This window comes from Protopterus annectens, chromosome 1.part1 (genome assembly GCF_019279795.1).
Source record: "Protopterus annectens isolate FY-2018-M chromosome 1.part1, PAN1.0, whole genome shotgun sequence".
NCBI classification, from domain to species: domain Eukaryota; kingdom Metazoa; phylum Chordata; order Ceratodontiformes; family Protopteridae; genus Protopterus; species Protopterus annectens.
Window position 1 is genome coordinate 1,370,303,800 of NC_056726.1, and position 22,009 is coordinate 1,370,325,808.

The following is a 22,009-nucleotide window of genomic DNA, read 5'->3' on the forward strand; positions in this document are numbered from 1 at the left end:
ACCTGGAAAGTAAAAGTAGGAGATTGTTGAGAGATGAGGCAGATTATTGTAAAAAGGGAGTTTATATTCTATCTAAGTCTTTTTAGCTACTATTAATGATTACAGAATAAATATTAGTTTCGATGGGAGGGGGAGTGTTAGTGGAATACACATTAGCACTTTTCAAATTGATAATAATTCTTTTCAGAATGACAACAATTTTGGTGGTATTGATGACCCTAATGGGGATTATGATAATAACTACCCGCCCTTGAGGAGGTCTGAGCATATTGAGAACCAAAATAGACAGAAAGCTTTTTTGGGATATCAAAATCCCCCCAGGGAGTACAGGGGACAGTACAGAGGAGGTTATAAGAACAACTACAGATAATTCAAACTAAGGATAATAATGTTGGCATTACAGTAGTGGCCAGTTGTCATACACATTAAGGTTATAATATTTTTAATTATACTGATTATGAGATTTTAACTTGATGCTTTTTTAAATTTTTAAAAAGGGTTTCAAATTTGTACATAGTTTTAAGTTGAATATTATTGATGTGATTACTGAACTTAAGTTGTACACTAGGAAACTAAATTTCAAAATTTTGTTTAAAGGGAAAAAATGACACTACTCAGATTTATGATATCAAGAAGAAGAGTTGTTACAACCCCCCATTACACCTGATAGTATATGCTTTCGAAAAAGCTTGTGAAAGTGAAATACAAAATACATTTAATGGGCCTATAAAGATGACAAAGAAGTATTTCAACTTTAATAAGGACGGATGTCTTTTAATGGAAAAATTATGACAAGACAACTCTATAAGCATTATGAAGCCGGATAACGGTGGGGGTATTTTTCTTTTTAACAACATTGATTATGTAAGCCAACTTAGCGAAATTTTTTCAGACACAGACAAATATCAGACAGCCTCTTATAATGAGGTTATGACAGCTTACAAAAAGATACAACTTTTTTTAGAGGACTCTTTATTTCAAAGAGTAATTTCTGAAGAACGTTTCAATTTCATGACAATACAATACCCGGTCACACCTGTGGTATTCAGAATTCCGAAGGTGCACCTTGAGTCATCATTTCCACAAGATATAGTATTACTTATTCATTAAGTGTTTTTATTGATAGAATATTGAAAATTTCAATTAAAGATGCAGATTATTTGTTTTCAGATTCATGGGATTTCCTGTCTAAATTCAAAAGGGAATTGTTTTCCATCAATGGTGTGCTCAGTATGACAGACGTTGTTGATTTGTTCACATCCATCCCACATAGTGAAGGACTTGAGATGATCTATGTGGCTATAAGAGATTTAACTTTTTTTCAACAACAGTATGATTAATTTTATTATGCCTACTATTGAGTTCATTCTCTCCAACAACTATTTTTTATTTGAAGGGGAATATTTCAAAGAGACCCAAGGTGTGGCTATGGGGGCCACATGTGCCTCCATTTATGCCAATATTGTTCTTTATGCTTGGGAAAAGGGACATGTTTTCAGTAGTCCTTTCAACGAAGACTGGTGTGGTTATTTCCACTATTTGGATGATATTTTTATAGTTTGGAAATGTGGTGAAGACAGAGCTAAAGAGTTTGTTGATTATGTCAATGAACTCCACTCTTTTCTTACCTTTACTTCACAGCATTCAGTGAATAACATCATTTTTCTTGATGTATTAATTTCTAAGGATAAGGAGAGGGCAGCCTTCACTTCAACCATATTTAGGAAGGCCACTTTCTCTAATGCCTATTTGGAATTTCATAGATGTCACCCATATTGACAAAAGAGAAACATATTTAGAGGACAAATTATTAGGGCTGTGAGAATGTGTTCCACCGAAGACTTGTTTGGTAAAGAAGTGGAAACCATCACCAATATGTTTAAAACTAGGGACTATCCAGAAAAACTATTGGATGAAATCACTAAAAGTGTAGTTGAATGTAGGGGCAATAAATTTAAAAATTTTTTGTAGTGGCCTGACCACTCTTAGTGGTTTAACATCTACACACAACACTGGTTTTAGCTCAAGCATGATTATCCTCTATGGTGAAGGCAAAAAGGCCCTTAAATGAATTATTGTGAAAAATTGGAATATGTTTCAGGGAAATTTGGAAATATTTAATCTGCTTGGAGATGGTCTGCAGTTTGTTTGCAAAACAGGTAGGAACATTGAATTTTGCATAATATTCTACAATGCCCTTTACGGGTGAAGGGTACAACAAAATGTGGTGCATGTAAGCAATGCAGCTTTATTTTAGACAGTGACACTGTACAGGTTCAAGGGAGGTTAAGATCTGTTGCATTGCAGAAAGGTAATTGTAACAGTAGAGGTTTAGTTTACATCACAGTTTGCCAAACTTGTAAACAATATTATGTTGGTAAGACAAAGGGCATTGAAATCTAGGATATATGAACACCAATATGCCATTTCTAAGGGTAACGGCAACAACGCGCTATTTAAGCACACATTAACATGCTATGATTTCTCCAATTTCAAATTTGGAATTTTGGAGATCATTCCTAGAAGTCCTTGGGGCTGTTGGTGAAAGCTTAGTATTGATCTTAGAGAATTGTACTGGATCATTAAGTTGAATGCTAGTAACGCCCCAGGACTCAATGAGTATTTGTCCTTAATACCAGCATTAAAAAGAAAATCTCTAAAATTGTACGGAGCATTTATTTATGCATATATTTTTCATACATATGGTATTATAATGTATGTCTTGTTATATATAGTTGTATAACAACCTTTTTATATATTTTTATATATATATTTCTTTTGTAAAACAATTTGAATTTTGAATATTTTTAGGGATGCACCTTTTATTAATTGTATTAATTAATGTTTTGAACTATTTAATGGGGACCTCACTTCCTCTTTCAACTAGTTCTGATGATGTCCTAGAGTTTTAATGAAGGGATGAAAGCGCTAAACTTGGATTTCATTTCTATGGCTGTATAAATACAAACATTTCTATCTAAGTGCTGATTTTATGGATGTGTGACAATAAACTGTTTTCTACTAGTTACGGATTGTGATGTGGAGCTTTTTGTGAAGTCTAGGTTCGAGCACTATTTTATTTTATTTAATATGAAAACAATCCCAGAAAGTTCTGGCAAGCAATTAACTCACTCCTCCACCCAGGTAAAGCTACAACTCCAGAACCAACAACCAATAACCAAAGAGTGAGTATTGACTTTCAAATCAACACCTACATTATAAACACCATCCTCTCATTAGTTACAGGGAACAATCCCACCCCTCTGTCTCTTCCACCTAATGTGAACACTAACAACAACTTTTTGACCTCAAACCTGTCCCAACTAACACCATAAGAACAATGCTGAAAAAACTGAAACCTTCTTCCTTAGCAGCTGACCAACACCCCATTGAGTACCCCAAACTGTCAGCTGATGCCATAACTCTGCTTATCTCCATTCTGGTAAATGGGTCTATAGCAGAACAATATGTCCCAAAATTATGGAAAATTTCCTACATCACCCCTTTGCATAAAGGAGGAACATCAGCAGAATTAAACAATTACAGACCCATAGCCATCCTTTCCCCGTGTCAAAATTATGGAAAAAATGTATCCATACTCAATTACTACAATACCTGTTATCTCACAACCTTATCTCTCCCTCCCAACATGGTTTCAGACCAAAACATAGCACCACCACAACCCTAATTAATTTCTCTAGCACAATCAGCCAGCTGAGAAATTCAAACCATCAAGTAGCATCAGTCTTCTTAGACATGTCAAAAGCATTTGACACTGTCTCCCATCAGAAACTCCTTAGTGCTCTTGCCTCACTAAACCTATCAAAGACTTCCCTTTCCTGGTTCCTAAGCTATCTTTCTGACAGATAACAAGCAGTACAATGGAAATATGAACTCTCACCACTTATGCCTGTCTTGGATGGAGTCCCCCAAGGGTCCATATTAGGATCCCTTCTTTTCACCATCTTCTCTAATGATTTAGCCTCATCCACAGGTCTACTTAATGATGTTGAAAGCCGACAATATTGAAGCTGATATTGTCGGCACCACAACATTGAAAGCACAGAACATCGTGCAGGTAAACGGAAATCTCCGTAGGGGGAGATTTCCATTTACCTCAATGTAGTGTGGTCTCAGAGTTGGAATATTTAAGTAGGGGGGTGTGGGGGGTGCAGGGGTGCTTGCCCTCCTACCTATGCTAGTTAGTTTTTATTTTTGTTTTGTTTTTTTTAAAACATTATTCGATGTTTTACTAAATTGATCACTAGAGGTCAACCTTTAGTGATTCGATGTAGTAAGATTTCGATAACGTGATATAGACACTCAACCACAACACATGCTAAAGTAGTTCAGTATGCAGATAATTCAGCTTTATTCTTCTCAGCAGATACCTTACAAGACCTCCAGATAAGAGCCCAACAACCTTTTAATAATATAGAAACATATCTAAGTAAATCACAACTAATCCTCAACCCCTAAAAGACACAGTTAATGCTATTTGCCAGTAGTAAACAATTACCAACCACCCCTCCTTTCACTATTGTCTCAGCAAACAACACAGTCATCCAACCAGTTGAGCATACAAAACTCCATGGAGTCACAATTGACAACAAACTCAGATTTGACCAACACATAGCCACCACAATTAAGAAAGTTCACATCAGACTTGGCTCACTGTACAGAAGCAAGCCATTCCTCACTGACAATACCAGATGAGCCATATCCAGAACCTTCCTCCTCTCTACACTCCTATATGCTTTCCCCCTTTTTACCAACTTAAAAAAATCAGACTTAACCAAATTGGAAACTTGCTACAACAAAATAGCCCATTTTGCAGCCAACCTTCCCCACCAAACCAACCATTGTATTGCTCTATAAATTAAATTGGCTCGAGCTACCTAACCTTCCTCATCTCTACAAACTTAAATTCACACACAATATCATCTTCCATCCTGACAGTTGCCCATCCCTCAAGGAAATTGTTGTTCCTTACCCATGCCTATGAAGTCTAAGATCTGCAGACAGAAACTTTCTCACAGTAAACAAAGCTAACAATACTTATGGTGAAGCCCTATTTTCAAATCATATAGCCAAATTATGGAAAACTCTCTACCCCACACCCTCCAAAACAAAACCGAATCTACCAGTTTTAAACAACTACTATTTGAACATCTATCCAAGAACTGTCATTGCTTCTGTGCCAAACCTGACTGACAGGATATATATAACTCTCTGAACACACTGTCCACTCCTTATTTAATTTTCTCCATCTACTCAGTGTTCATTACTACTCAAAAATAAATATATATCAAGGAAATGTCATTTGGTCATAACTATTATTTAATATGTACACACTGTGACGATTGGGGAGATATGGGCGAAGGCTGCCAGCCTAGTCAAATAGAATTTGATATATAAGTCTATCAACTGTATAAATAAATGTAAAATACAGGCTTGTGTTTTTAAATGTAAGAAAACATTGTGAAATGTGGAACTGCAAAATATGTGACAACATTGCTTTCTACTGGCCCAGTAAAGCATGTTGTATCCTTTCATGTTAGAATTTGGCCCGAGGGTGGCTGGATGAAGATTTCTTGCCCATTGTTTTAAGGCTAACATTTATGACTAGAATTTAGATGTGGAAGGTGCTTTATTGCTTTAGTTTCTGTTGGTATATACATGTGAAATGTCTTCTATTGTTGTAAGTTTCTGTGCAGGTGTTAGATTGCTAAATAATGCAGTTTGTGTCCTGAGAACTCAGACCAGGTGTTAAAATGATGTAATATGAATACTGGGAAAACCTAAGTGTCAAAAATGATGGGAGGGCCTTAAAGACATGTTTGTTAATAATGTTTAAATTCTATTTCTGACAAGTGACCTGAAGCATTTTGATCTTGGACATCTAACTTACTAGCACTGCCTATGCTCTTTATGTATGTAAGTAGGATTGTAGCACTGTGTTTTCTCTTAAGATTAGCTAAAGATTAGAAAGTTAGATTAAGTATTTTTCTGTGTAATCAGATCTTTCCTATGATATTATTATAAGTTTCTGTGTGATCTGTGAACTCTTAGATATCTCTGTGGTGTAGTAGATTTGTCTTGTGATTTAATTATTTATTATTAAATATTTTTAAAACCTTCTACCTGTGGCTGCTTTGTGTAGAGATAAGCTTGAGAGTGCACTGCATATTTATATAGAGTTTATTGTAATAGGCCACCCTGATAAGCCTTAGACTGTATAGTCACATTACCATTGGATATTAATATTGCACAGTAATAATTGGACACCCTTTTAAGGGCCTTTTAGTAGCTGATATTATTAACTGGGTGGTGGCAGTAATTACTACCATATAGTCTGGGCAAAGGGGCACAGCTGGATAATATGTGTCAGCCTTTCCCAGGAGTGTCTGTAAAGTTGTATAAATACTTATCTCAAAGTGTGTGCATGTTGTGTCAGCTACTTGGGTAGGGACATGAAGCACTGATTGGACAGAGAGGGTACTGGAGATTCTAGCTTGTCCAGTTAGGTTGAGACCTGGACCCTATAGCTGTGCCAGTGGGGAGTCTTATTGGGGACATGGTAAGTAAGGGAGCAGCCAGACCCAGACTGACTGTGATCTCTGTGTGCACTTAAAGGAAATTTTACTTTACTGTGTGTATTAGTTATCCTTTCCTCTTCTATGAGCTAACCTCCCTAGTGTTAGTGCTGAGGATTGAGGTTCCTTGATTGCTGAGCCAGGGCATGGTCATCACACACACTACTAACTTTATTTTTTCTCACAGTGATCTTCACTGAAATGCTTGTGTTTTTCTTTTTGAAGCTGTATCTACTAGAAAACTGTATGGAATACTACTTTGCATAGACTAACTAGAAGATATGTGTTCTGCATCTTACTGTATGCATACTGTTGTACTATCTAATTATTGTATATTGTTTGTATTTCTGTGGAGCTTTTCTCCCCGGGCCTCCACTGAAAATGGTCGTCTGGCCCAGTCAGACTTTCCCGGTAAACAAATGTAAATAAATAAATACACTTCAGGGATGTTGGGTTTGCCGATGTCTTTGCAATAGAGTTAGGTACCTTTTAGTGGAGTATAACAGCATTCATCACAGGCCATTTACATTTGTGCAATTAGTCTACAACAGGTCAGTTAGTAATACACATTAATGCTTTGCCTGGGTATGTTGCATATTACTGTAGTGTTATAAAGTTATTACTATTATTTTAACAAAGCTTACTTCAGGTCTAGATATACATTACAGTATACTACATTCACATCTGTACTTAATATACTTATTCAGGTCAACATGTCAGGTGTGGCAGTTACACCAGGTACAACATATGTCACATTTTACAGTAAATGTATCATAGTCACAAATAATTGTAGCCTGACAGTTGCCACATTTGCCTATTAGCTGATATATTAATGGCAAAATGCTGGCATGCACTTTTATTTTATCCATGTCTTGTGTGGGCTACATAGCCATTTGTGATATTCACAAAACTACAATCTATGCAAATTGATATGCATCATGACATTAAGAAACACAACCCTTTTGTCAGTGGACTGACTCAGCTTGACTTATGCCTTGTTTTATGTGCATGTTCACTACTCAACTTTAGCATGACTCATTTTGCATGTACTTTTATTGCATTTGCTATTGTCAGACAAATGGTAATATGTATGTCAGATCGTTATTCTGTTTATTTCCAGTTCAACGTGACACATCTGTGTTGTGTATCAGGTCCATCCATATTTTGTTACATGCATGCACAGACACTAACTTTCTAACATTCATATTATGCTGGTTGCTTATTAAGGACTTTTTTATCACTTAATAACATTATTGGTATTCCTGCATAGCTGACTGTCAGAGGTTTGTACACTGCCTTAAAATTTCAGTATTGCTTCCTGCATACACATATGGCAATGACAATTCTCGAACCTGTATTTGAGTTCTAACATCAATAATGTGGCTGTAATTTATCACCTTTGATCATTCCCACAGTGTACATGCCATTAGCAGAGTACTTCAATATGCCAGCCACACATATGTAGTTAGGTATTCTCAGTACAATTCTGTGAGCAATACAAATATTCATGAATGTACCACTGAACACGTATAGTGACAACTCTACATTGATGCTTTTGACTAATTATATTACTGTTGAGCATTTATGTTAATATACAACACATTTTTGGCTAATACATTTTAAAAGCCACAATACCCCTTTCTATAGTTACAAATGACAACAAATGGCAAATACATTTCCCTTTCTTTTTTATTTTTTTAATTTAGTTTTAAAATAGCAGATAAGTAAATCATTTCTAAAACAAACAACTATTTACATAGGCCCACAACTGATCAATACATTGTTATACATGTTGTTGTTTATTTTTTCCCAGTTAGGGGTCACCACAGCAGAACTCCAGTCTGCTAATGATTGGCAGTTGGCTTTATGGTGTCGAGTTGCCAGCCCAACCTTCAACAAAAGAATGCCCATTCAACACATGTCTTTCGAATACCCACTCGACCACAGGGAGGACATGCAAACTCCACACAGCAGGCACTCCCAACCCAAGCCGAGAATCAAACAGGAGAACCTCTTGCTGTGAGGCAACAATGCTACCGCTGCACCACCATGGAATACATATCAACAATGATTAATATTTGTCAATCAAGTTTTTAAGTTTAAGCCAAGATTTATATGAATGTGTAAAATTAGAAGTTCTCATCTTTATAGTATGCAATTCACTACAGCAAACAATTTTTGAGATACTAAAATTCAAAACTAGAGGCAGTAACTTTGCTTTTTTAATTTTTAGTATTTACTTTTCTGGCTATAGTAAAAATAGACCAAAGAAGAGCCACTTGGGTTTTTGGAATTGTTACATGAATTGGAGTATTAAACTAAACTAAAGATTTAGAAATATTACATCTATCTGACCATAGAGCTTGAATTAAGTTATTAATTTCTTTCCAAAAAGGGGTGATGACATCACATACATATACCATATGTGTCCAATCAGCTATTATTTTAGAATCACATCTCGAGCATTTAATTCTATTTGATTTATATGTAATTGTAATTCTGTTAGGAGTGACAAAAGCTTTGTGTAAGAATTTCCAAATGAAAAATGTCCAGTATAATAAAGATGTGGTTTTATCTGTAGATTTTATTATCATTTTCTTGTGTTCTTCAGAGAAGTCTTCATTATTATTTTTTGAGGAAGAGTTCCAAAAGGAATTGTCTAAATATGTAAAATCTAATTTAAGAATTTTATAAATTTGTGACAATTATGATTTATATATCTTCCATTATTACTGATATTTACTAAGAATTCCAATAATTTGGGGAATTATCTAGGTTAAATACTTATTTATCTCTGTGTTCACAAAGTGTCTAAATATTTGTAAAATTAACCAAATCTCAGAATTTTAATTGTATTTGGACTGTATACCATATATCAGTAACATTTAAGAATGGATGCCAATAAATTAAGTTAGTTTGTTGTTTCAGTATTAGCATTTTGTTGAATTTATAAGTTTCTAGGCAGTCATTTGTATATGCAACTGGAAACATAGAAAATATTAAGTCTTTAATACAATGGTTAGAATATGTGAACTTTTGGAAAGAGGAAATTATGTTATTTAAGTAGGGATTTGGGTAGAGGGTATAGTTCCATTTATGCCAAATCTTTTAATAACCAGATGCAACTATTATGGACTATATGCATATGACTAGTTATGATATGTTTATTATTTACTAATAATATTTTTTGATGTATTTGTTTCCATTTTGAAACATATGATGAATTTATCCACAATGCTGTAACTTTTGCAATTGTCAAAGTAGCATACAATTGAATATCAGGGAATCCTATTCCACCATTGTCCCAAAATTTTCTGTATCAATCAAAAGGAAATTCATTGTTTATTAGGATGCAAAAAAATTAAGTAGAATAATATTTATCTTCTTCATATTTTTTTTGGTTGAGATAATACTAAAGATTGTAAGACAAACAAAATTTTAGGGAGAATTGCCATCTTAATAAGCATTCATTTTTATTCCATGGTAAAGAAGAACTCGATTTGTGACGAAATTTAAAATGTTATCAACAACCTCTTGAAAGTTTGTTTGTATCATTTCTTTACTATTAGACATAATGGGTATAACAAGGTATTTCATCTGGCTGCTATTTCAATTGAAGTTAGAATATTTTTGTATGATTTTTTAGAATTTTTTTTAATTAATAATGTACTTGTTTTATTATGATTAAATCTTACGTTCAGGATTTCTTCAAACTGATTCATAGAACTAATTATATGTTCATAGGTTTATAGGTTCATAAGTAGGAACTGGGCTATTGGCCCTAGGGCCTATATAAGCCTAGCCAAATGGTACCCTGGCTTTCGCCAACCAAGAAAATGATTTTCCTGTGCCCCTGTCAAGCAGAGCCACATAAATGAACCCCGGGGTGAATTTCCTATCTCCCATCCAATCATTAAAATTTTTCTTGAAGAGTGCTAACGAGGAGATTTGTTTGATATAGATAGGTAGTTTGTTCTGAGAATGGGAAATCTCTGGGACAGGAATCTCTCCCTCCAGCATGTTCTGTTTATTGTGATGACAAGGTTTCAGTCTCTAGAGCATGTAGCTTAGTAGGATTGGGACATAGTTTTGTATGTTAGGCAGAGATCGCCCCTGAGTAAGCGACATGTGATGGAGTAAAGCTGGAGTTTTTTGATACGGTCTGCATAGGGCACCTGTTTAAGGCTGGTAATCCTCTGTGAGGTATTTCTGCAGCCTTTCTAGTTGTAGTAGATGTCTTGTGAGGTACATACCAAAAGGGGTGTTGTGCTCTATAATGGGTCTAATGAGTGACAAGTAGAGGGGAATAATGACCTCTTTTTTCCTGGATGAGAAACCTTTTGTGATGAGGTGTGCCAAGTAGAAGGATTTCCTGACTACTGTGGCAATGTCATTATCAAAGGAGAGACTACTGTCCACCTGTGTCCCAAGGTCTCTTATCACACTTTCAGTGTTAAGTAGACTACTGCCTATGTGGTAGTTCATGGGTACAGAGTTTTTACCAAAAGGGATAACAATGCACTTTTTGGCATTGAGCTTGAGTCCATGGCTTTGACACCAGGCATCTGTCTCAGTGAGGCACTTTTGTAGGATGTCCACATAGTTAGGAGTTTTGATTATGGCTCCTAGTTTGCAGTCATCTGTGAACTTCATTAGCCAAAGACCTTCTGTGTTAGCCTGTACTTCAGAGAAGTAGACACCAAACAGGAGAGGACCCAGGACTGAACCCTGTGGTACTCCACTTGTCACTGGTCTAATGTTGAATTTGGAGTCGGTTACTTTCACAGTGTGGGGTCTGTCAGTGAGCCAGTTGGCAACCAATCTTGTGACATAGGGATTTATACCTAGTTTAGTGAGTTTATCTATAATTCCAGAGTGGGGGATGGTATTGAAAGACTTGGTGAAATCTAGATAGGCTGTGTGAACTACCTTACCCTCATCCATGGCTTTGGTGACCACTTCAAAGAAGTCTATCAGGTTTAGGAGGCATGATCAGCCTTTTACAAACCCGAACTGGGTAGGGTCCAGAGTATGGAGATTACCAGTGTCATTGTTTATAAGTTCCATGATGATATGTTCCATAGCCTTGCAGACCAGGCTCATTAGGCTAATGGGGTGGTAGTTCCTGGGGTCCATGGTGGCTCCCCCTTTGTGGAGTGGGATAGCCATTATTGTGTGACATTCATTGGGCAAAAAGCTTGAGGTGAGGCTATGACTGAATGTGGTACTTAGGTGGGGTGCCATTTCATTCTGTAGTTCATGTAGAACACAGCCTGGGATGTTGTCAGGTCCCATGGATGCTGCGTTCTTGGCTTTGGAGAGTGTGTGTTTTACCTGTGCAGCTGTGATTACAGGAACTTTGCATTCTTCCGGTATAGAGATGAGCCCTTTAGGGGATGAGAGGGGGGTAAACTTAGCACTGAACCTATCTGCCAGGATGTTGGCAATATCAGTTGGTTCTGTATATTTAGTGCCATTGTACTGTAACTCAGAGCAGATCTGAGTGTTGCCATTGAGATTCTTGATATAGCTATAGAATGTTTTGTGGTTGTCTTTAGAATCAGTGGTGATTTTGTTTTCATAACTAGCTTTGGAGGATTTTATGAGGGATCTCAGCTTCTTACTGAGGCTGACCAAGGAGTTCCTCCAATCATGGGATTTTTACTATTTTTTGCAACAGTTTCTTTCTTCTATTGTAGAGTTTGTTTATGGCAGGTGACCACCAGATTGGCTTCCTTTTTTTGGAGGATAGCATCTTGATTCTGTTATGGATTGCTAGATCCATGCAGTCGTGTAAGTGCTTATAAAGTGCCTTTGCATAGGATTCAGCATTCGTACCTCTATTGTCTGTCAGCATGGGTGTCATGAATGTTCTAATGAATTGTCTATATTTCCTATTGTTAGCAAAATATCATCAGCAAAGAGTTGAATCTTTAGTTTGAAATCTTTTATTTTTGATACCTTTAATGCTCCTATTGGATCTAATGCTATTAGCAAATTATTCTACAGCTAATGCAAAAAGCAAAAGTGATATTGGACAGCCTTGTTTTGTGCCTTTTTAGAATTTAAAGGAATTAGAAATAAAAATATTTAACATAAGCACACAAGTTATTGTATAACTTAGAAATTAATGTGGTTAGCTCAGGTGAGAAATTATACACTTTAAGTGTTTTAAACAGATGAGACCAATTAACTGAGTCAAAAGCCTTATCTAAAATGAGACTAATGATAGAAAGTTCTTTTTTACTTTCATATGCAAAGTCTATAAATGTATGTAAACTTATTATATTCTCCTGTACTTGCCTATTTAAAATAAACCCGGTTCGATCATTGTTAATTAGCTTAGGTATACGTAGATTAATTCTGTTAGCTTAAATGGACATGAACATCTTATTGCTCACATTTAAAAGTGGAGTGGGTCTGTATGATGAACACTTTGTAGGATCCTTATTTTGTTTTAAAATAGGTGATATAAGTGAATATTTCCATGATTGGGGGACTTCACCAGTTATTTTTAGTTCTCTACAGACCTTAACTAATATTTTAACTGCACCATCCAATGATATTGTATATTGCTCTAGTATAAGACCATCTAAACCCAGCACTTTATTATTTTATTAATTTTTTATTTGTTCTTTTATTTCTGTTAAAGTAAATCAAGCAGTTTTTTTATTTGATCACTTATTTTATTATTTATATTTTCCCTTAGAAAACTTTCAGCTATATCCTCATTATCTAGGTTATTTGCATTATTATTTATATTGTCATAAAATATTTTAAAGCCCTCAAGAATACCTTTAATATCTGTTCTCTTTTCTTTTTCATTATTTATAAGTTATACATTCTTTGATATCATTCAGTTTACTCATTTTCTTTGATCCAACAGCAAGTTTATGCAAGCTTAAAGGGTTTACTGAATATGACTGAAATTTAAGTTTTTCTAGGTTTATTGAAACTTTATTATTTATAATTTCAACATATTTTGTATTTAAGTTTTTACATTCAGGCTAACTGATAATGTAATTTGGTTTTAGATTTAACTTTAGTGTGCCCATTTTGGCCTATAGTGTATTCAATTCTTTGTCCCATTCTCTTGTTTTACTAATATATACCAGCTTTTAACTCTTCCATTTAAGTATGCCTTTAGTGAATTCCACAGAAAAATGTCAGATACTTCACCATTCATGTTTAATTCCAGGAAATTCTTAATCTCTTTAACATATCAATCCTTGAATCACTTTATTTTAATGATGTGCTCTGATATTCTCCTGTGATATATTAAATTGTCAATTTTTGAATTAATATTAAAGATTATAGCATTATGGTTTGATAATGGACATGAAACTATTGAAACTTCTATGATATGTGATAACAGATTGTTTGAGACAAAAATATTGTGAACATTTGTTTGTGCTCCATATCTATATGAATAATGGGTAAATTGAAGTGAGTTTGTTTTCCTTAGTTCATATATATCCTTTAAATTCATTAGATTTACAAAATTCATTAAGTGTTTTGCTAAAGATGTGATTCTCAGCTTACTATCTGCAGTGGAATCTTTGTCTGATAAAATACAATTAAAATCACCAGCTATTACCTTTTCATCTTTCATATAAAAGGCTATACTGTCTAAGTAATTTCTTTGCATCTTTAGCTCCAATCCCTGAAATCCAGTAAGAACTCACCAATGTATATAGTTTTCTGTTCCACTCAATTATAACAATGCTTAACATACCATTTTTATCCACATACTTATTATTTACTTTAGGCATTACTGGACTGGTGAGTTCTTCCATAAAATGAGGGTGCCTCTTCTTTAAGCTCGAAAGCCAGAACCTGCTAAAACCAAATTATTCTTTAATGAAAGTTTATTTACATCTTTATTAAATAAATGTGTTTCCTGTAGAAATGCTATTTGAACTTTATGTAATTGCAAGTATTTCAACAGACTCCCCCTCTTTACTGGATTATGCAATCTATTAATATTACTAGATATGCATTTAAAATCAGACATTTATATAAGAGAGAGAGAGAGAAAAATTGTATAATAAAATCAGTTATGTACAGAACTTATTATATACTTTATATATAACAATATGAAATCTTCAGCTATGGACAAAACTTTTGAAACAAATCATAGGATCATAGGATCATAGTTAGTTACTAGGCTAATGGCAGAGGGCCCTTACAAGCCTAGCCAAATTTTACCCTTGTTACCGTGATCAGCACCTATTGCCCCTGTCCAAGAGGGACACAGGTGGAACCCTCGGGGTGAATTTACAGTTACCCATCCAATTGTCCAGACCGTGTTTGAAAAGGGCCAATGAGGTGCTTTGTTTGATATGAAGTGGGAGTCCATTCTAAAGGTGTGGTAACCTATGGGAGACAAATCTGTTCCTCCTGCAGGTTTTATTGATGTTACATACCAGGTTTAGGTCTTCAGACTGAGTAGCCCGTGTGCCATTTGACTTACGGATGTACAGTATTTCCAGTAAAGTGGGGTCAGAGATCATCTAATCTGCAAGGCAGAGATCACCTCTGAGTAGTCTGTATGAAAAAGAATAAAGTGGCAGTAATTTCAGCCAATCCACATAGGACAGCTGCTGAAAACCTTGAATTTACTTTGTGAGGAACCTCTGTGGTCTCTGCAATTGATGCAGATGCTTTGAAAGGTACATGCCAAAAGGGGCATTGTACTCAATTATTGGTCTAATGAGTGAAGACTACAGGGAGGTGATAACTTCACTTTTTCCTGAGGCAATACCCTTACTTATGAGGTGAGCCATATAGAATGCCCTTCATACCACTCTGGAGACATGGTGAGCAAAGGCAAGGTTGCTGTCAACCTGAATGCCCAGATCTCTCACCACTGAGTGCATGCTTAAGGCATTGCCATTGATTTGATAATTTGCAGGAACATCACTCTTGCTGAAAGGGATGATAATACATTTTTCCATTGAGTTTGAGGCCATAACTTTGGCACCAATCATTTGTTTGCGTAAGACCTTCTGGAAGGATGTTGACATTGTTTGGAGATTCTAGGGCTGCACTCAGTTTGCAGTCATCAGCAAACCTTGTCATCCACAATCCCTTAGTTTTACCTTGTACTTTGGAGAAATAGATTCAAAACAGTAGAGGTACCAGTGGAACACCACTAGTAATGGTATGTTGTTAGAAGTGGATTCCCCTATTTTGACTGCATGGGTTCTATCAGAGAGCCAGTTCACAAACCACCTTATGATATAAGGACTGATGTTTAGCTGAGAGAGTTTGTCAATTATACCTGAGTAAGGGATAATGTCAAATTCCTTGGCCAGGTGTAGGTAGGCTGTAAGTATAGATTTATTCTCTTCCATGGCCCTGGTGACTGTCTCAAAGAAGTCCACCAGGTTTAACAAGCATGACATCCCCCTGACAAATCCAAAATGTGTAGGCTCTAGTGTTTGGAGATTACCTATATCTTTGTTAATAAGGCCCATGATAATTATCTCCATGGTCTTGCATATAAGGCTAGTCAGGTTAATAGGTCTGTGGTTCTTAGTCCTGAGGCCAGTAGAAGCACCACCTTTGTGCAGGCAGATAACGGTGGCTGTTTTCCATTTAGCTGGGATGAAGCTGGTCCTTAGACTATGATTGAAAAGAGTAGCCAATGGTGATTCTAATTCTTGTTTAAGCCCATGTAAGATTCAGTCTGGGATGTTATCAGGTCCCATTGATGCTGTGTTTTTGGCCAGAGAGAGGACATTTACAACCTGATCTTTAGACAGAAGGTAGGAGACAGATGGTAGGGATGTCATGAAGTACATGTGGTTGGGACTGGAGTTAGTCTAGTTACTGCTAGGTGAGGGTCAGGTGTGATTAGTTACCTCAAAAGTGAATGATTTGAGGTCAGGTCTCACCAGGGATGAACTCACAGTGGCAGAGCTACAGTGGCTTCCCATATTTGTACGCTCCAGGTCCAGGATTTTTTTGCCCCTGGTGGGGGTGTCAACCAGCTGCTCCAGGGCACTGCAGTTTACATAGCTGAGATGAGTTTCAGCATGAGTAATTCATCCAGTCAATGCTAGGGTAGTTAAAGTCACCCAGATCTATGGCGTTAGGATGTATCATGATGGACTCAAGTAAATGCAAATAGGCAGAGTGGGTACCCTGATTCATGGAGGGGGTTCTGTAGCTGCCAATGACTTGAATATGTATCCTACCAGTAGTTAGTTGCACCTGAAGTATCTCTAGAGTGTCATTCAGTTTAACCAATGTGGAGGTGTATTTATCATTGATGAATATTGATATACAACCTCCTTTAGTTTTCTTGCCTTCAGTTTGTGGTCTGAACATGTGAAAGGAGGTGCAACCCAGTATGGCTGGGGTGCTCTCCACAGCCTTGAATCAGGTCTCTGTGACTGTACAATGTCTGTGTCCTCCAGGGTTAGAACTGCTTCCACTGAGTGCAGCTTCATGTTAAGACTCCTAGCATTTAACAACATGACCTTGAAGCTATTTTTGGTTGGTATTTTTATATTGGGAGTTTTGTCTTTGTGACACTGGATAAAAAAGGCACTATGGGGGTGCCAAGAGTCTTAGCCAGTAGAAAAAGTCCCAGGGATGAAGACCATATCTGGCAAAGCATTGAGGTCTGTCGATCATGTCATCCCAGGCTGACAGAGACTGGATCCTCTTAGAATGACACCAAAAACTAAGCCAATTATTGAAGTCAATAATTTTCTGTTTGTACTGAAGCATCATTCTAGGTGAAGGTAAAATGCAGGCTAAGGACATACCTGCCTGAGACACATATTCCAAGAGTTCAGTCATGTCTCTCTTCATATAGTCCAGAGAGGTACATCTCAAGTCATCCACACCAACATGGACTATGACAGAGTCATAATGGTACCTACTGTTGAGAGACTTGAGTGCATGTGTGACATGGTGGATGCTGGTACCTAACAGACAGCAGACTGTGACCTTCTCCTTATCTAGACTGGTGAGAGGGACATCTGTGTGTCTCACAATGGAGTTTCATATGTCTAATATGTTAGGTTTAGTGATTAGCCTTATGGGCTTGACAGGTGAGACACTGGTCCATGAGATATTGTGTGTATTGTGTTTTGCAGAGGAAGTATTATATATAGCGTGCTTATGGTTGTGTTTGGGAGGTCTCTGGTGTTTAGGTAAGTTCGTGGTGAGGACCTCCGCATAGCATATGTAGATATGTATGATGTGGATTTGAGTGGAGTAGGTGGCGAAGTGTGCATGCTGACAACCTGCTTAGTATCAGACATATTGACTGGCATGTGAGAGAGCATTGATTCAAGGATTTTAATATAGTTTCATCTCCCACATGGTGAGTTTGTGTGGACTAGAAGTAGAGGGAGGTCTGTGTACATGAGACAGTTGCTACAGTGCCTCAGGATATCCATGTCAATGAAGCTGGCTGAAGAAACTGTGGTGTGGGAAACTGCTTATCCATAGTGCTAGGTGAATTTATATGATCAGAAACAAGAATATGGTAGGAAAGGAGTCACATGTAGGAATTACTATTAGGTGAGCTGTGTTAATACCTCAGAGGCTAGGCTTAATGCTACAACACTTGGTAGAGTGGGGCTGCAGAAAAAACGTGTGAGGCTGTTATTACAGTGAGGTGCTTACACAGCTTCACTAGTACTGCCTCTTTGCCTGGCAATGTGCTAAAGATTGGGATACAGCTGTATCTAAGGAAAAATTGTCAAAATGATCTGCCTGGCTATAGTGCACAATTGTGCAGCAGTCTGCAGTGCTGCTTGATGAGCAAACAAGCAGAAAACCACTCAAGCATGGGGGTTAAATACCTGAAGGTTAAAACCTTAAACAACTTTAAAAAAACTCAAAAGAACCAATGAGATGCTGACTACAAGCCCTAGACCAGCCAACCTTTACCAACCAGGGACCATCAGCATAATCCTTTCACTAGAGTGCTGAAGGGCCCTTTCTAATCCAAGATGGCCTGGAAGATGTGCTTAGAACAAACAGCCATTACAAACAAACAGCCAGGCCCAGAAACAGCAACCCTGAGTCTGGACAATGGTACAGCTACTAGTTACACTATGTTAGGCAGAAAACACTACAGGAATGTTTACCACAGCAGAAGAACAGCAGTGAGACACTAAGTAAAAGTTTTAAATGAAAAAGAGCAAGGAGACTCTAGAGAATGCTTTTAACTGCAAACAAATCAGTTGTATGATACACTCCTTTACAGGAAAATGAGAACAAACAGATGCTTAAGAAATGGAGAAAAATTTCCAGTTAATACCTTTCAAACATTGAAAATGTCTAAAAATGTTTACAAACAGTGAGAAAGTAACTAAAATGATTTAACAGGCCCAATAAGGCAGACAATTGCAGTAGAACAGTGTCGTTTGTTTATAGTATTAAAATACAGTTAAAAAAGTTGGCAGCAGACAATGAAAAAGTGCAACAAATGGTAAGAATAAGCAATAAATAGTAAAACTAAGCAAGAACATGCAGAACTTATGTTTTTATGAAGCTCAGAAGCTTCTAGTCATCTGAAACCTCAGCACAGAGTTGTGGCTGTGCCCTTCTTCCATTCAGTTCGGTATGATAAAAAAGTGACCTAATGATATAACCCTAAATCATTATACTATGGAATAACATATCCCTTGTTTTTTGAATAAGATGAACAAACTACCTCTCAAACTCTCCATTAGACTAACTGCAGTTAGCTTATGCTTCTGATTCATATGAATGTATCTCATATTTTAGTATCCATCATCTTAAAAAAAGCCTATCAGTGAGTTATTATGAATAAAAAAAGTTAAACAGGTGTTTAAAATCTTTATTAAAAGTTGACCAAACTGAATACCTCTACACTCATTTTTCCCTCTACCTCACAGTATGTCCCTGGTCTACTATAGGGAGAAAGGCAGTTGTTATTTGGGTCTATATTGTATGAATGAAAGTTCATAGAAGCAAACCCTCAATGAGTGAAAATCCCGGACATCAAAAACAATATTGTGGGGGGATGTGCCCCCACACCCCCCGCTAAATATATATTCCAACTCCGAGATCGCACTACAGTGAGGAAAAGGCAAAAACTCCATTTTCACTGTTCTGAGATCCCACAACATGCACCTCAATGTCCGGGAATGTTGCTCATTAGAGCGTTCGCTTATATGCACTTTCATTCATATAATATAGACCCTGTTATTTTCATATTTATTAATTTATAGTTCAGATGATTTTATATATATTTTTTTTTATTTACTATGTGTAAAATTGATCACAGGATCATAAGTTTATAAATAAGTACCAGGCTAACTGTCCTTATGGGCCATTCCAAGCTCAGCTAATTACCTGATGTGAGAATCGAACACTGTGCCTTGTTTCTATAAGGTGAATACCTTAACCACTATGCCAACCTCCCACCATTGCTGACATATTTATATTAACTATATACATATTTACTTATTATGATCCCTTTCTATTTCTGTCTGTATACTATGTCTTGTACTATTACTATATTCCTAGGTTTTATATTTTAGCTATTATCCTATTGCAGAACATCATAGAATAGAACATTTATATTTACCCTTATATAGTTGATACTCTTTAATCTAGAACTACTGTTAGAATCAGTTCTATTTTTCCTTAAATGTTATGTCTAATAGTTTCTGAACAAACATCTGAAAATCTTCCATTTTAAGATTCAAACTTTCCACAATAAATTGTCTTGAGAGATTAAGTTATCATTAAAAAGAGACAATAACAAAGAAACACAATACTAATTTTTTATCAGAAGTGTCATTCTATAGGCTAGTATATAAACTTTCATTTTGGTATACTGCAAGCATTCAGAAGTATTTAATAACTGACACAGGTTTAGAATGCAATTCACTGTCTTTTGCTTATTGTCTAACTTGTATTCATTGACATCTTAGCATATGATTCCAAATATTATGATTATTAATTTTAGACAGGAAGAAATAATCTGGACAGTTCTTGGATTTTTCAGAACTCCCGCAGCATCACAAAGTACTCGTGACTCTAACTGAACTGCTTCAAGCTGGTCATCATGACAAGGGCTTGCAAGTGAACAGTTTATCAGCTACAATTCACACAAGTGAAACCCTGCCATCTCTACGCCATACACCAATCCCTCAAACCCCTCCAAATCAATAAAAAAAAAAAAAAAAAAAAAATTTCAAAGTATGTTAACCACTAAAAGCTATTGTATTTAAAGAAATAACATTTAATGATTCAACAAGCACTATTTGTATGAGATGTTTAATATAAAGCACATAAACAAACTTGCAGTAAAAGAATGACAATTGTGTATGATCCAGGTTAAATTGTAAAAGTGTGAATGTTCCTGTAATTATTTGATTCTTCTTCTGGCTTTTCCAGGTCAGGGGTCACCACAACAGATCATCTGTCTGCTCATGATTGGCAGTGAAATTTTTATGGTGTTGAGTTGCCATCCTGGCACCCAACCTTTCACAGAAGGCATACACATGCACATGCTCACAACAAGGGCCAATTTAGAGTGTCCGATCCACCTACTACATGTCTTTGGGATGTGGGAGGAAACTGGAGCACCCGGAGGAAACCCACACAACCACAGGGAGGGCATGCAGACTCTGCACTGAAGGCACCCAGCTGAGAATCAAACCGGAGAACCTCTTGCTGTGAGGCAGAAATGCTAACTGCTGCACCACTGTGGCCGCCCTTCCTGTAATTATTTGATAAAATTCCAGTAATAACTTTTATATATGTAAGAAGCTATATAGCTTTTATACTTTATAGCACAGCATAACTTTCCTGTGTGCTATTGCATGTCAAGTATACTATCAGTAGCAAGCATTCAGAACTATGTAATAGCTGACATTGGTTTAGAATGCAATTCACTGTCTTGCTTATTATTTAACTTGTATTTTTGACATCTTAGCATATGATTCAAAATATTATGATTATTTAGTTTTAGACAAGAAGAAGTAACTTGGACAGTTCTTAAAATTTTCAGAACTTGCTCAGCATCACAAAGGTGCTCATGACTCCAAGTTGTATCAAGGTGGTTTTCATGATAAGGGCTTGAAAATTAAAAGTCCATCAGTTACAATTCACACAAAAATGCTTGCAAATGAATCCACGCCACCTCTGCTTTACACATCAATACTTCATACCCCTCAAACCACCAAAAAAATGAACAAAAAAAATCTCAAATTATCCCAGCTACTAAAAAGCCATTGAATTCAAAGAAATAACATTTAATGATTTGGCAAGCACTATTTGTATTAAATGTTTACTATAATGCATACTATTACTTAAAAAAACTCTTTATTTGGTTTTAACAAGTCCATCAACATTTAAAACAATGTATAAGAAGATAAACGATAACTGTTTACAAAAGTCCATACCAAGAA